Below are 16,419 nucleotides of genomic sequence, written 5' to 3' on the forward strand. Positions count from 1 at the left end.
ATGCTGAGTGCTAAGTACAGAAAGCAGAGTGTGTTATGACTCCGCCGGGGATCGAACTCATGACCTACCGGATGCAAGGCGAGCACTCTACCTACTTGGCCATTGCACCGGTATTTTAGTGATCCTTACATAAGTCATATACATGTGTAATGTGTCTATTGCTGCACTTAAAGAATTGAAGACCACGGCCGTTGGGTCTAGTTTAGATTTTTTTCCAACATTGAACGTGGTTTTCTTATAATTGTCGTCTTGGGTGGCCATGTTCGTGCTTGTTACATTACTCATATGCGTGCACGTGTCTACTTCTGCGCTTGACAAAGACCGTTGGGTCTAATTTAAAACTTTTTGATATTGAAGATAATCTTCTAAGATCTCCGTCCTGGGGTTTTCGAGCTTCTAAAGTCACACACAACTCGTTCTCATTCAAATGTGATATAGTGTAAGCATGGAGTTACAACACCTTGGTGTAAGGCAAATCAACGTAACCAATGGACAAAAGCCAGAATTATTATTACATATTAAGTAATCAGTTGATTTCATTCCTTTATTAGTGTTATTGGTATCATTATTATTAATTATGTTATTTATTATAATAGGGGGACTCGAACAAGCCTTGCGGCTTTTCTCTGCCTCCAGCACATTCCCTTTTGAATAGGTTATTTAATTTCTATACTCGTGTTATTTCGTGTATTTGATATTTACTCTCTGCATTTCTTTTTATGTGCAAAATAAAATAAACAATATACAATGAAACAAAAATTGCGAACCTCATCTTTTCACTTTCCCACTACATACACTTACTATGTATCACGAAAAATGTACCACAATATTAGGCTTGGATGATGACTTCAATATGCGAAGGTGTCTACTGCGTGGGTGCCCCTAGCTACAGTTGAGGAAGACCGTTGGGCCTAGTTTCCGATATCAAGCTTGTAACACACGCCTCCCCTCGTGAGAGCTTCAATCATTGGACAATCAGTAATCCGGGCCGGCCTCTCCTGAGACTGATTATCCTCCTAATCCAAGACACAGGCGGACTTGATGAGATTATCAAAGCCAGATGGATTTCCTCTCGAGAACATCAAGGAGTTTGCGTTTCTTTTTATCAGATCCCTCAGGGTGTTTCTTTGGTGTAATGGCAGGAACTAAGGACCAAGTCAAGTATGAAACATGCACTCGACGAGGGATTTTATGGTTGTTTCCGCACTCTTGGGATTCTACTCGCACTAAAACGACATCCGTTAACCAGGGGCATCACCTTTTGATGTCAAGTTGATGAAAGGTTATATTGATGTAAGGCCACACCGACTTCAATCTATGGATGACATCCACGCGCGCATTGATTTTCGCCTGTTCTCAAAAATAAAAATTAAAAATGTCCACCGAGGCTCTGGCCTGGCTCTAGGCCTGGGTAGTACATGGCAGCTAGTGACAATACGGAGCCGAGCACCCAGGCTACCGAAGCTCCCCGACTCAAGAACTCAGTACATACGTATGTATTTTTTGGTCGGAATTTTTTCGCCCGCGCGCATTAGTTTGGGGGTTTTCAGAGGATGTCATCCATAACAAATAGTCGGTGTGGCCTAAAAGGGCTTGTATCCTTGATCCCTAAGTCTCTTGACATGGCAAAGATTTCAATGGCCTTTTCCACTTCTGATGCAAGCCCTAAGTGATAATGCATGAAATTACTATGGACCTTGTGTCACGATATTCTTAAATCATTGATATGCCTCAGTCTACTGGTGGGCTTTTCTAAGCATAAGTTACTAATATTCAAACGTATGTTTGCACATGGAAATTTAATCCGCCTGTCCCTGATTCCCTAAAGCAGAATGGAATTAAAGGTCAAAGAAGCAAAGTCGAAAGCTATGTGCAAGTTGCACTTTTGTAGGTATAATATGGACTCAGGGGCAGAAAGGGCAGAAAGTGCAAAGTTTTTCGTCATGTATACCCCTGGGATGTAAGGATAAGGAAAATAGATTGCTCCCAATTTCTCAAGTTCAACAGTCATGTCGAAGAGCGCCTTAAGAGACTACAGAGATTATGCAAATTCCCAGATGTTTGCTACAGCGACTGAATTTGATCAAAACATCTTTACAAATTTCATTTCAATCATTCAACTGGATGTAATATTGCAGATGCACTGAAATGACTAGTGAACTGTTTTTAATGCATGAAAAAGACGTCTGGTTTGATTCTAATGCCTTGACATAAAAAAAAACTGTCCTCATTTAATACTTTCAGTTCACTTATTCATTTCGTCTAAATGGGAGTCGTAAAAATCAGGGCAACTCCGCCAAAAAGCAGTTACTCAAGCAACTGGATATGATTTTGGAAACGGTCAGACGTTTCAGGTAGTATCCACTAGCTTTCGTCAGTGACTGAGAGACCAGAGGAGAAATGCAGGTTTATTGGCACAAACTATTGATAGGTATGCAAATAAAGCGAAGACAAAGTCCGTCATAGAAAGTTTCTATGCCAACGAAAATCCACCCTGATCACAAATACTGCATGCATAGCAGCATGTCAAGTAATATTTGATATGCGCGGCAATATTTTAGTTTGAAACAAAAAATAAAAAGACTGGCAATGAAAACATACATTGCCATGGCGACGGTGGTTGCTGTTAAGGTTATTGTTTGCATGGCACTGCCATGATTTCATGATTTTGAGGAAGACTTGGTACCTGTTAAGTCTAGACAGATACAGTGCACTCCTCCCCTGAGTGTATATAGTGAACGAGCCCCGGGGTCACATAAAGTAAGGCCATCTAGAGCAGAGAGGTCTTCCTGAGGGTTTCCAGGAATGTGGGCATAGATGTGGGTCAGAGACATGCCTGTGGACATCCCATGCCTGTGGACATGTGCTTGTACCATTCCTAGATTTCTTGCAAACTGCACACAATACTGTACCATTAGGCTCCTCCCTGAGACGTGGCCAAAAAGGATGGCTAGATGTATTGCCTGCAGTATTCATACATCTACACCCACTGGCCATACAGAAAATTCAACCAAAACTTTTGCCTCGAGCTCTGGAGGTGTACATATTTCCATAGGTACAACCATTACCTACCGAAATATCACCTCTCTGTCTCGGTGCATCTTTTTACAGTTCATGACGAATTCACTATGTGTGTAATATGTTGACCTGTATGGCACCGTGTATTACTTACATCATTGAGCTCCCTACAGAGAAGAATACATGTATATGGTGACTTGCCTTTACGTGTATTATTTTAGTAATTCCAAGAAACCATTATGGGGTGTTACATCATTGAGCTCCCTACAGAGAAGAATAGATGTATATGGTGACTTGCATCTACGTGCATTAGGAATTCCAGGAAACCATTGGAGGGTGCTGCCTCCTTCCCCTGTCAAGCATTGTAGTTTGGGTTATATGTTTTTTTTTGTGGCCACAATAAAATCGCACAATAAAAGCGGTGTCACATAATATCAAATTCATCATAAAGGTATTTGAGTGACAAGTTCCATGGGGTATACTACCTACATCATTGAGCTCCCTCCCAAGCAGAATACATAATATATGATGACTTGCATCTACGTGCCTTATTTTAGGAATTCCAGGAAACTATTGGGGAGTGCTGTATTCTTTCCCTATAAAGCGTGTAATTTAGGTTATATTTGATCATTTGTTACTCAAGATTAGTTTTTGTGGCCACAATGAAATCGCAGAGTAAAACAAGTAGTGTCATATCATAGTATCAAAGGATTTAATGTGTTGATCATGGTTTTAGATAATAATAATAATAACCTTTTTTTAACGTTTTACACACAATTCAGCTTGGGCTGCCAGTTGTTCACTTGCAATAAACCAACTATACAAACGCATCATAAATGTTGCTGTGTGACATGGAAAGAATATTAAGTCGTTTTCAAAGTTTATACGTTTTGAGAATGCTACACCATTGGTAAATAATAATTCATCAATAATAAGTCCCACGACAGTCATACTTTGCATCCAGACTATAACGACCATTATTTTAAAAGTTTATTGGTTGTACAAAATACTACGCTATTGACACCTAAGTCATTTGTATTCATTAGCATGAAAGTTCATCTGAGTTGGTAAATTACATTATGAAAAACTTAGGCTATATACATCAGGGCACTTCAACCATCGCTCAACCGTGACGGGGGGCGATATAGACTTCTGACAACCTTTGACCCTTTGCCGACGTCATACGTGGGAAAAAACACGTGTCCACAGCATTTGGGTCAGATAGCTGAGGAAGACTGAGTGATTCAGTCGAAAATTCCTGGTGTGTCAAATTTTGAGTTGGAGAACAGTTTAAGTTTTTCATTATTTGTATTCATGTTTGCCACCTCATATAAACAATCGGTCCCATTTATCAATGACAGCCATTGCTTGTGTCTAGACCATAAAGCCATTATCTAAATCGTTTATGGGTTTACAAAATAGTAAACAATAAATATGAATACAAATCACTCATAAATTAGTAATTTGTATTCATATTTACCATATTCAAATCCCTATCAGCCATCAGTTCCATTGACAGTCATAGTTTGTGTCTAGACTATAAAGATATCATCTTAAACGTTTATGGCTTCTATGAAATACTACAATATTAATAAATGAGTAATTTGTATTCATGTTTGCAATCGCTTATCAACCATCAGTTCCATTTATAAATGAGGGGCATTGTTTGTGTCTAGACCATAAAGCCATTCTCTAAATCGTTTATGGGTTCTACACCATAAATATGAATACAAATTAATAATAAATCAGTAATTTGTATTCATATTTACCACATGCACAGCATATCAAACATCAGTCACATTTATCAATGACAACCATTCCTTGGGTCTACACCATAAAACCATTATCTAAATTTTTTATGGTTCTACACAATACTACACCATTGATAAATGAGTTATTACGATTCATAAATTCATTTGTTATGATGTAGTATGAGTTATTAGTATTCATGCTCGCCACCGCTTTTCAACCATCATTTCTATTTATCAATGACAGTCATCGTTTACATCTTGACACAATTAATATCACAGCGTATCAACTATCAGTCCCATGTGTCAATGACAGTCTTTGGCATTAACATAGTTTGCGAAAATTACAAGCGATTTGAGGAAAGTACAATCACACTACCCTTGTTGCTCATTTGATGAATGAGCTGTAATGTACAAGAGTAAATGACTTTCGTTTACTTAATCAGAACTGTCATCAAAGTATATTTTTGATTATCATCTCTTTCTGGGAAGGTACTAATATGACCGTTAAGATCATACCGATTCAAGGGACCAGATTCCACCACACTCATGAATGTTAACATACTTTCCAATTGCTTTATGACAAATTTAAACTGTTCTCCAACTCATAAATTTGACTAACCTGAATTTTCAACTGAATCACTCAGTCTTCCTCAGCTATCTGACCCAAATGCTGTGGACACGTGATTTTCCCACGTGTGACGTCAGCAAAGGTTCAAAGGTTGTCTGAAGTCGATATCGCCCCCCGTCCCGGTTGAGCGATGGTTGAAATGCCCTGATGTATATGGCCTCTTTTATGCCTCAATTTATAAGTTCTGTTTACCTATCTTTTTGCCTTAATCAAAGAAGTGTCCATGTCCAAAATATGTCCCAAAAAACAGAACATCAGCTCTTGTAAGGTAGAAGTCCTTTCAATATTCAGTTTATCTTAGTCTTATCTACTTCTATGTTTCAGCAATGAGGACTGTGGCAGCGAAACGCACTTCTTTAACATTCAGAACACTCAGGGAAATTAGAAGTGGATGCCGCTTTTAATGAAGGACCCACCATACCGCAGATGTTTTACTGAACTAAGTATAATTGCATACATAGAAGCTGACGAACTCAACTTTAGGTCTCAGTCGATACTAGTTTATTCATTTTCGTTTCTGATCGATAAGTTTGCTACAGGCTTTGCATAGAAAACGCCCACGTCTTTCTTCGCTGGTAAGCCATTAGCGTAGTGTGTGTGGCCTCGAGTTAGAGACCTTGCCCCTGGTCAAAGAGGTTGAGGGTTCGAATCTCGGCTGTACTCAAAGACTGTGAACAGAGGCTGTCATGATCATTGGAAGTTCTTCTGTGAGCTGAATTGATTTAAGATCACTTTACCTTTCTTTCAAAATATATGATCTACCTTTTAGAACTTGCAGAGCAACTTCTAGAACAACCCCCTACTGAAGAAACAACATTGAGACTAGGTCTTACAACAAGCGATCATGTTTTATTTTTATTTTATTTTATTGAAATTGCAACAATGCAATACATGCGGAACAGAGGCAGCTGTTGCTGGTGATGTGTCCCGCACATAGAAACGAAAACTGGACAGACAATACTCATTTTCACTTGAGTCTAGTGGGGAAAGTCGTGTAAAGTGCCTTTCCCAAGGGCACAAGATCGGTGGCATGTCAGGACTCGAACCCGGGACCTCTTGATTCCGAGTCGCACACGCTGCCGTTGCGCCACACGACCCCATCATGTTTTACCAAAAGTTTTACTTTGTTCAGTAACTTCAACTTGTTTGGACGCTGAGAAACCAAACATCTGTGTTATCAGACTTTCACACCTTCATATCATGATAAAGATTAAGTACCTCCATTGCCAAAGTACCGAGACAGCCATATATCAAGGATGAAAGTCGTATATCTTTTTGACAACAAGAATATCTTAGGTACTCTAAAATCACAGCGCGCCATGACACGAAACAATACACACAGAGTATGCATCAAGGAAACCCATATGTCAACGCTAACACTTGCAGAATATCATTGTGATAGGACAGCATACTGTGAAAAATGGTATCAGCAACAACTCATCAGGCTAAAAGTACATGTAGTTGCTGAGGAGTTGGGCAAGACAGTTGCTTAGAGGAGGGTCTTAACTACGTACAACTAGACTGGATGTGTGGGGTAGTGTGGTGTCACGGTGGTGGTGTAGCGGCAGAGTGATCGACTCGGAACCAAGAGGTCCCGGGCTCGAGTCCTGACATGCCACCGATCTTGTGCCCTTGGGAAAGGAACTTAACACGACTTTACTCAGGTGAAAATGAGTATTATACTGTCCCATGTGTTGGTGGCGACATTAATATAAGTTGAAAAAACTTAAGTGTGCCGTCACCACGTCTTGTGATTACTTGTTGGAATATTAAAAAAACACTATGTACTAGGCTGGACTTCATGTTCTAAATATAATGTGGCTTACGACTATACCAGGTGCTTGGCCGTTAGTATGTATGAAATAAGGTTCGCTATTTCTATCAAGTACTCAAAGCACGTTAGCTCTGTCATATAGTATGCACCGCACGAAGCCAAAAGATTCCTTGATTTTGCAATCATCATTCAATGGACGTGACAGGTTTTACCATAACGCCGTTATAACATTGGAAACGAAATTGTTCCTGACGTCGATATCAATTGTTGAATGTTGTCTGGAGAATTTAATTAAGCCACACGGCTGCCTGTCAGCATCATGAATATGATTTTTCCATGTCCACAGCTTATGTCAACACAATTATCAATTATCCATAAGCCTTCATCTGACAGTATGTGGCCTTGACGAGGTACAAATATAACCAAATTTGACATTGGTGGCTTTTTTACTAGTTTTCTGGTTATTCCGAAAGACGCATGGGTCATTTACGTGGTACGAAGAGCTGACACCATAACTTACACTAAACTGACAGCAACGTAGTACAAGATATGCATGCTGATTGAATTGACATTTTCTTTCAGCACCAACGAATAAAATGGAATCGCACATTTCCATAGGTCCAACCATTACCTACAGAAATATCACCTCTCTATCTTGTTGCATCGTTTTACAGTTCATGATGAATTCACTATGTGTGTAATATGTTGACCTCTGCGGCACTGTGTATTACTTACATCATTGAGCTCCCTCCAGAGAAGAATACATGTATACGGTGACTTGCATTTACGTACATATGTATGTTATTTTAGGAATTCCAGGAAACCACTGGGGAGTGCTGTCTTCTCTCCCTATCAAGCGTGTCATTTAGGTTATACTTGATAATTTGTTACTTACGGAAGTTTTTGTGGCCACAATAAACTCGCACCATAAAGGCAGTGTCACATAATATCAAATCCATCATAAAGGTTCTTGAGTGAAATAAAAAGAACATTATATAAAGTCGTCGTTGTAATAGTTTATGGCCCCGGGTTTTGAGAATGCACAAAATTGATACATAAGTTATTAATAATCAGTCCCATGATAGTCATAGTTTCCACGACCAAATCCACAATTATTCGCACGTCGGGTAGAACTTAATGTGCCTGTGCGAAATCCTAATTTTTCACGGTTTTCGTTGGATGTTTGCATCAGAATTTTATTTTGCATGTTGCAAACATCTTTTCCAACACAACATTTGGGAACTACAGACGGAATGTTAACCTTGTATACACGAATACGACCTTATATGAGACGTTCTGCCCAAGTGCTTTGCACAATACATTACGGGTTTCGCGCAGGTGTTGTACGTTCTGCCATAGTGCTACAACTATCTGACTAACAATGTAAAGAAACGTCTAAAGTCATTTGAATCTTCACCTTTTTCTGCACAGAAGACCCTTCCAAGTGAAGACCATGGTTATTGCAGTGGTAGTGCAATTGCCTCTGTAACATCAACGGGCATCTACAACGAGGAGGAAATTGACTTTCTGCCATTGCCAGAGGGCCTGGTTTTGTCCTTAATTGAGGCAAGACACATACAAACGCTGTCTCGGGAACATTTGTCTTAAGCTTTCTTCAAATGAGACCTCTGTGGCTCATAAAAGAGAGTAAAATTGACTTGCTATCGTCGCCAGCAGGCATGCTTTGGTTCATGATTGAGGCCAGGCAATTGACAAACGTTGTCTTGGGAACGTTGGATTTAAGTTTCTGCGCCAACTAAGAACTTTCTAGTCCCTAAAAGAGAGGGTGAAATTGACTTGTTGCGGTTGTTGCCTGCCATGATGTTTTCTATGATTTTGACTAGTCACAAGAAGGCTAAATGCTGTCTTTAGAACGTTGGTCTTTTAGTTTCAGCGTCAACTGAGAGCTTTCTAGTCCCTAAAAGAGAGGGGAAAATTGACTTGTTGGCAGCCATGATGTTTTCTATGATTTTGGCTGAGTCACAAAAGGGCTTTGCTTTCCATTAGATAAATCAAGCCTTTATATTCCTAGAATTGGTTTCCAAAAGTCATATACATATATATAACCTACTTAAAAGTTGCAAATACTTTTAGACTTGGTTATCTCAAATGGTCTCAAGAATGAAAGGAAAGTAAAGCCACGCGACATATTACTGGTTCATATTAAGCTAAGAAAGGCAATATGGCAGTAACAAATTTAATTAAAACAGCAGTGTGGAACGCAAATGAACGATGAGCAAGGGTTTTTTCGCAGACTGCCCTTGTTACTCCGAATCAATGCAAACAAGAAACAAGTGCCATGTGAAGAGCTCGCCAATTGCTTGGGTTTTATACTGGACAAGAAATTGACTTTCAATGATCAAGTGATCTCTATGGTCACGAAGGCTTACCACAGGCTTCATTATTTGGCTCCTTACCAAACAGGGCATTACCGTAATCTGACCTGTTCTTGAATTTGGGCACGTATACGTATTACCAGTAGGTTGTAATAAAGAACACAGGAAAGGCTAATTGAGAGAGTACAACGGAGAGCACTCCGGATTGTCTCATTGGGGAAGACTGGAGGTGTCTTCTCTGCCGACGCTGAAGGAACGGTGAGAGGTGGCGGCATGGAACATGCTGGAAGAGGGTCACCCCCTCCATGACCTGGTTCTTAAATTTCATCAAAAAGGCCATAGGGGGACATTATTGGTAACATGATATACAACACTTCATCTCCATTCCCATTGCCCCATTTAACAAATCATACGTATTTCAATATAGCGTTAAATAAATTAACCTATATTGCTGGAATAATCTCGTAGTTGGAGTTACACTTTGGGATGTTCCTGTATCATTTCGTGACAGAAGATTTATTGTTTTGTCTGAGACCAATTATGTACAGGCCCGAATAAGTGTAATTAATTTAATCAAAGATAAATGGAAAGAAGTCCTATTGGGAGGGGAGTCGTGTTATTTGGTGAGGTTGCTTGCGGTCGTTAACATTTGCAGAAATTTTGTTTTCAAATAGTTTTAGTGTTCAACTTAGTTTTCAATGGTGTGCGATCAGACACGTGCTCCTAACTTGACATAATTTGATTGCAACAACGCAATGCACCATGTAACACGAAGTAGCGGTTTTAGCTGATGTTGTGCACCAGACACTATGAAACAGGATATACAATTTGATTTGCTTTCTGGTATATGAGATGACATGCTACGTTATTCAGGTAACGCGTGACTTGACAGTTTGAAGAAGTAACGAACTGTTCTGAAGTGATTATCCCTAACCTGGACTTCTGACTGCTCCCAGGATCCAGGGCCAACATGCCACCAAGGAAATGTTACCATAGACACCCCTTAGTTAATTTCCTTGGGGGAATTCGAATGTTGGCCCGATGGGCTGGCCTGTGTCGGCCCTGGAAACAGTCTGGCATCCAGGCTACATTCTTCCTTACCTCGAATATTGTAGCACCGAATGACAGTTACAAATAGCCAGGCAAAGGAATGAGCTTGATGAATGCCATTCAGATAACCAATTCTGCTGTTACCCATGTTAAATCACTGTTAAAGTGCGTACTTACAGGTACTGTACGTTTGCCAAAAGCAGGAATTATAGAGGCATTACACACACGCTGTGCTTTATCTTGTGTGAAAGCCACTAGCGGCGTAGCTATTGATGCACACATGACTTGGCAACCCAGATGAAAACCGCTCTCCCTTTCGGTTGAAACGCAAGAGCGCGTGCATACCAAGTTAGGCCATGCCTCGTCGACTTTTATTATAGCTTTTGTAACGCATGCAGGTTGGCATAACAGGCATAGTCATGAGGTCTGTAATGCCCACGGTCGGCTTTAGTCCTTGATGTGCGCAGAGGTAAAGGCTTAGGCTTTGAATCACCATACGTCAAACTAAGTTACAGTAATGGTCACTTCTGGGTACAAAAGAGACAACACTGAGCTCGGCTAAAAGCTATTCAATGTTTTGTCAAAGTTCGATGACCGTAAGGTCGTCCAGATGTCTAGATGTCCAGAGTATGCTACAGAAGTTTTTATCAATACGTCCCATGTGCGTATAGGCCAAACAAGTTTAAAACACCGGATACATGTTACTCCAAACGTAATATTACTTTCAAAACTTACAATCAAACTTGATCTAAGTATTCTAGCAGACGAACGTCCCTGACATTCATACACACTGATAGCTTCCAATCTATACGCTACAGAAGTTTGTATCAACGCTTCCCATGTGCTTATGGGTCAAACAAGTGAAAAACACCGGATACATGTTACTCCAAACGTAATATTACTTTCAGAACTTTGCAATCGAACGTGATCTAAGGCAGCGCCTGCCGGGTGTAGATAAAAACTTCAATATGCCGGCTACCACAATCTCACGTACACGCTATCGAAATCCGCGCAAAATTGAAGCCGTTTCACGCCGCAGCCCAATTTTCTAACACAAGAGATCTCCTTTAGAATGGATTGGAGAGTAGGCAGGGTCAAGATTGCCAAAAACTGTACAGTGAGAAGACTAATAATTCAACCCATACAGAGACGCTGCACGCCAACCACTAGACGGTTGTACGCAGTGCTTCTTTCCCCCATCGCGTTTTTCCGAAATAGCTCAAGAGATTTTATAAATCCTTATCATAATTAAAAATCAGTACAGTTCAAGACCTGCATTCGTATCTAATTTCACCCTCATTGACCGTGAGAATATAAGGGGCCAGTTGCGTAATGCATATTATTCAAGATTGTATCATATATTCAAACTGCACATGTACAAGTATTACAGTATATATACACAATGCCATTACTTCGCAGCCATAAAGGTTGAATTGTGTGAATTGAAGCGTTTAACAATTATTATATAGCTAAAACCTTCTGGATTGATTTATACTTTACATAGTGTTGCTAATCATTTTTCAGACCACGTCAAAAAATGAGGGGAAAAGATAGATTCTGCCATCGTTGAACGTGACTTCCGTCTTCTGCTGAATGCAGTCCATTGTCTCTATCAAACCACTTCTTACCTCCATGAAAAATGGAGGTAATGTGTTTGGCGTGTCTGTGTGTGTGTCTGTCTGTGTGTTTGTGTGTCCGCACATTTGTAGTCAACATAACTTCAGAACGCCTTTGTGGATTGTGATGATATTTGGTATGTCGGTAGGTCGTAGGAATGAGGGGAATTTTCTACCTTGTGTCATGTGTAAGTTACCTAGTACAGATTAACATAAATATGCATTATTATTATAACTTGAATTTAGAAAACCATAAATTTAACTAGATTGTGGTAATTATGATCTTATTTTTGAATGAGACAAATACAAAAAAAAACATTTACATAAACTCTACATATTTCATGGAGGTATGAAATCTCAGAATTCTTGTCTAACAGTGGACTGGCGTCTGCAGCTAACTTTTCCGGAGACCATGCAGCCAATTTTAGGCTTGAATTCTGAATGAGGACTCTATCTGTGCTTGTGACGTTTTGACATGGTTATCACGTCTGTCCTGTAAGTCAGAGATTGTTGCAGCTGCTTTTAAAGATCGCTTTGATTAAAAGAGTTTGCAACACCAGAACGAAAAGGGCACAGTCGTGTATTTTATGGAATGTGCACTATACAATGATAAGCGCCTATTGCTGTTCACTTTTCTTTCCGCTTGTTCAATTGATTTCAATACGTTAGATCCTATAAATTCAACTACGTTCTCAGGAGAGACAACCAATACAGTATTAAATTAGGAAAATACATTAAAGAATGTTTCGATCTTAGAGACCACATGTTAGAGAATAGTTAAACCTTCATTGTTACAGCATACAATACGAAAGTCCCTGTCCTTTTTTTGTGTCAATATTTTTATTGCGCAAAGCTACATTATACATACACACGCGCGCGCGCGCACACGCACATGAAAAATGAATTTTACATTGTATAATTCAAATACTAGTTATGGTGTTTATATATTGAAATACAAGTTGAGACACTGTCTTGTTGCTTTAGAACATATAATGCCATATTAATATGATGAATTGCTCACAGAACCCAATCAGTCATCGTTCTACCTCTAGGTGTGTGACATTACACGTTAACCACGATTCATTCCCCTAGAGTAACATTCTACGGTATGAGATGATTTCCTACCCCGGTCTAGCACGACTAGGAACCCGTCTGCCATGCCTGTGACCACGTACAGACCTACATGTGTTCCTAATGAACCGGCAAATTAATGTGTATCTAACAGATGCGCCCGAGCCTGCTGCTTCTATTGCCAGGATGGAAAATGTTTCACTCAACTTGCTCTTTTTTACGATCACCAAGCCCTGTACACTGCTTGGTCATTTAAACCTTTTTAAGATCACTAAGCCATTCTACTTTATCTAAGATCACAAAACCCTACTGCTTGCTCTTGTTTAAGATCACCAAACCCTACTGCTTGCTCTTTTTTAAGATCACCAAACCCTGCTGCTTGGATATTTTTTTTAAGATCACCAAACCCTGCTGCTTGGATATTTTTTTAAGATCACTAAACCCTGCTACTTGACTCTTTCTTAAGATCACAACACACTGCTGCTTGACTCTTTCTTAAGATCACCAAACCTTGCTGCTTGACTCTTTCTTAAGATCACCAAACCCTGTGGCTTGACTCTTTCTTAAGATCACCAAACCCTGCTGCTTGACTCTTTCGTAAGATCAACAAACCCTGCTGCTTGACTCTTTCTTAAGATCAACAAATCCTGCTGCGTGTTCCATTTTACGATCGCCAAGTCCTGATGCCATCTTTTTTAAAGATCACCTTGCTGCTTGTACTTTTTTAAGCTTACTGAACCCTACTCCTTGCTCTTTTTTAAGATCACCAAACCCTGCTTCGTGTTCCATTTTATGGTCGCCAAATCCTGATGCTTTCTTTAAGATCAACAAACCCTGCTGGTTGTTCGTTTTAAAGCTCACCAACCCTGCTCCTTGCCCTTTTCTAAGCTAAGTAAACCCTGCTGTGCATGACTCGTGACGCCCAGGAGTCTTAAATAAATGACCCGAGATATTGAGGTCACTATTGATCCTGAGCTCTCCGACTTGGTCAACTTCCTTGGCTTTCTGTCATGTCAGCATCACTAGAAAAGCTGGTTTTTCATCAACAAGTATAGAACATATCATATCCACGTCTTGCAGAAACGTAAACACAGGCAGTATCCCTAAATCAGTTTGGAGGAAAGTCTTATCTTGAACGATATCACTGTTAATTTTTGTCTTTTAAGTCGAACTCGAGGTGAAATGCTTGCGCCCAAGCACGCAAAGCTTTTTTGGTAGCTAATAGTGCAATGTGGCTTTGTTAGGCTCTTCTAGCGGGCGGAATTTAAAGGAAAGTTTATGTTTTAAGTTTTTGCCCGGGGGCTAAATACATGTACATAGAATAAAAAGATGAACAACGGATAGCTATATTACCCTTGTACATTAGACCCTCTGCGATCGTTTGGCAATTTAGTTCAGTCAGTCATCCATCCAGTGTAGGTCAACCATATATATTGGTATTGTTATTCCAACCATATTTTTCTATGTGGTTCTTGAAAGTGCCTATTTCACAAACTAATAAGTAGGTCATATCATTGATCATTCGACGTCCCATATTCCCATTAGGCCACAGCAAGTACATTTTATGGATGACTCCAAATCTAATGCGACTGGGAGAAAAAAAACGAAACAAAAAAAGCAAGATTCCTACATTTTCAAATCATGAACCTTTGTTGTTAAACAAGAAATGATACATATATTGTGATATGTTTACTGCCAACTATTACAACATCCATTGTCACTGAAACAAATTTAAAAATAAACGTTTACAATAATTGTACAAATGTTTTCGATTCAGTGGGAACATCACATATAAAAGGAATGAAAAACATCACTACATCAAAGTAAAAGACAAAACAATAAATCACAGCCTTGTCTTCATAGTTATCTGCCATCTACCTTCCGGCATGGCAACAGACATCTTTGCCCTTTTCTGCACGTTGACCACTGTCAGAAGGCAACAATTTTTTTTCAAAATCAGGCGAAAATTAATGCGCGCTCTGATGTTATCCATCAAAATTATTTGCTGTGGCCTTACCACAATTTGTATCTTTTATCGATTTTCATCCGTTTGTAAATCAAAGTCATCATGACTACCAGTGCATTAAAAGTAGGGCAATGAATGAAATTAGTCAATACAAATTGTCAATTTACATTATGGAAAGTGGATAATGGTTGTAGTAATAGTGGAACCCATTGGGAAGACATTAAATAGCTTTGATGGCAAACTTTTCTTTGCTAAAAAAACGTAGATTCCTTGTGCTTTAGGGTGAACTATGAAAGGGGTGCTAAAATTAAATGTAAAGGGGTGCTAGTGTAACGGAAATGAAAAGAAACCTACAGTGGGGGTCGCTGGAAGACAGACGAAGAATGCCCAGCCTGTGCATGCATATGATGTACAAAATGACTAATGAACTGGTGGACGTACCAACCACTAAGTATCTGATACCAGCCCAGAAAAGAACAAGAAACAGTCATTCCTTCCAATATCAGAGTTATCAACCAAGAATTGAGGTGTTCAACAACTCGTATTTTCCCAGAACTTTCGTAGACTGGAACTCGCTGCCACCAAGCACAGTTGGGGCATCATCACTAGACAGCTTTAAACAACTCCTGCAATTAGATTTGCAAAGATTGAGTGTAACAAGTCGTTCGATGGAATATAGCTAGTGTCAGCGAAGCTGGTGTATTATGCCGAAGGGCGGTTATACTGGCTATACTGATACAGATACAGTGGTATAGAATCCACACTGAATGGTAGAAAGTAAAGTGCTCTATCCAATGACTGTAATGTTCTGCCGTTGTCCCCATTTGCACCCAGTAATCTGCTATCACAAAGTAGAATATGAGAATGATGATGATTGATGATGATGAATTGTTATTAAATTTATAAAAATAAAATATAAATCACTCCCAGCCCGAGTGCTGAATTGCTGATTTGGCACAATACAATCATTTACACAAAGCTTGTACTTAAACAAACATAAACATATTGTTTTCATATCATGCTGCAATAAAATGTGGTAATAAATATTTGAGTTCGAAGATTCATCTTCGAACACTTGGTTAACGTATATTATCATATAGCCAGAAGACGTCGACCAATCAGAAGGCTCCATTTCCTATTGGTTATCAGGCCATAACCTAAAAAGTGGTCGGTTATCCACTTTTTGTACCGTACCATTATACAGAGGAC

This window comes from Branchiostoma belcheri, unplaced genomic scaffold (genome assembly GCF_001625305.1).
Source record: "Branchiostoma belcheri isolate BF01 breed outbred unplaced genomic scaffold, Haploidv18h27 scaffold201, whole genome shotgun sequence".
Taxonomy (NCBI): Eukaryota; Metazoa; Chordata; class Leptocardii; order Amphioxiformes; family Branchiostomatidae; genus Branchiostoma; species Branchiostoma belcheri.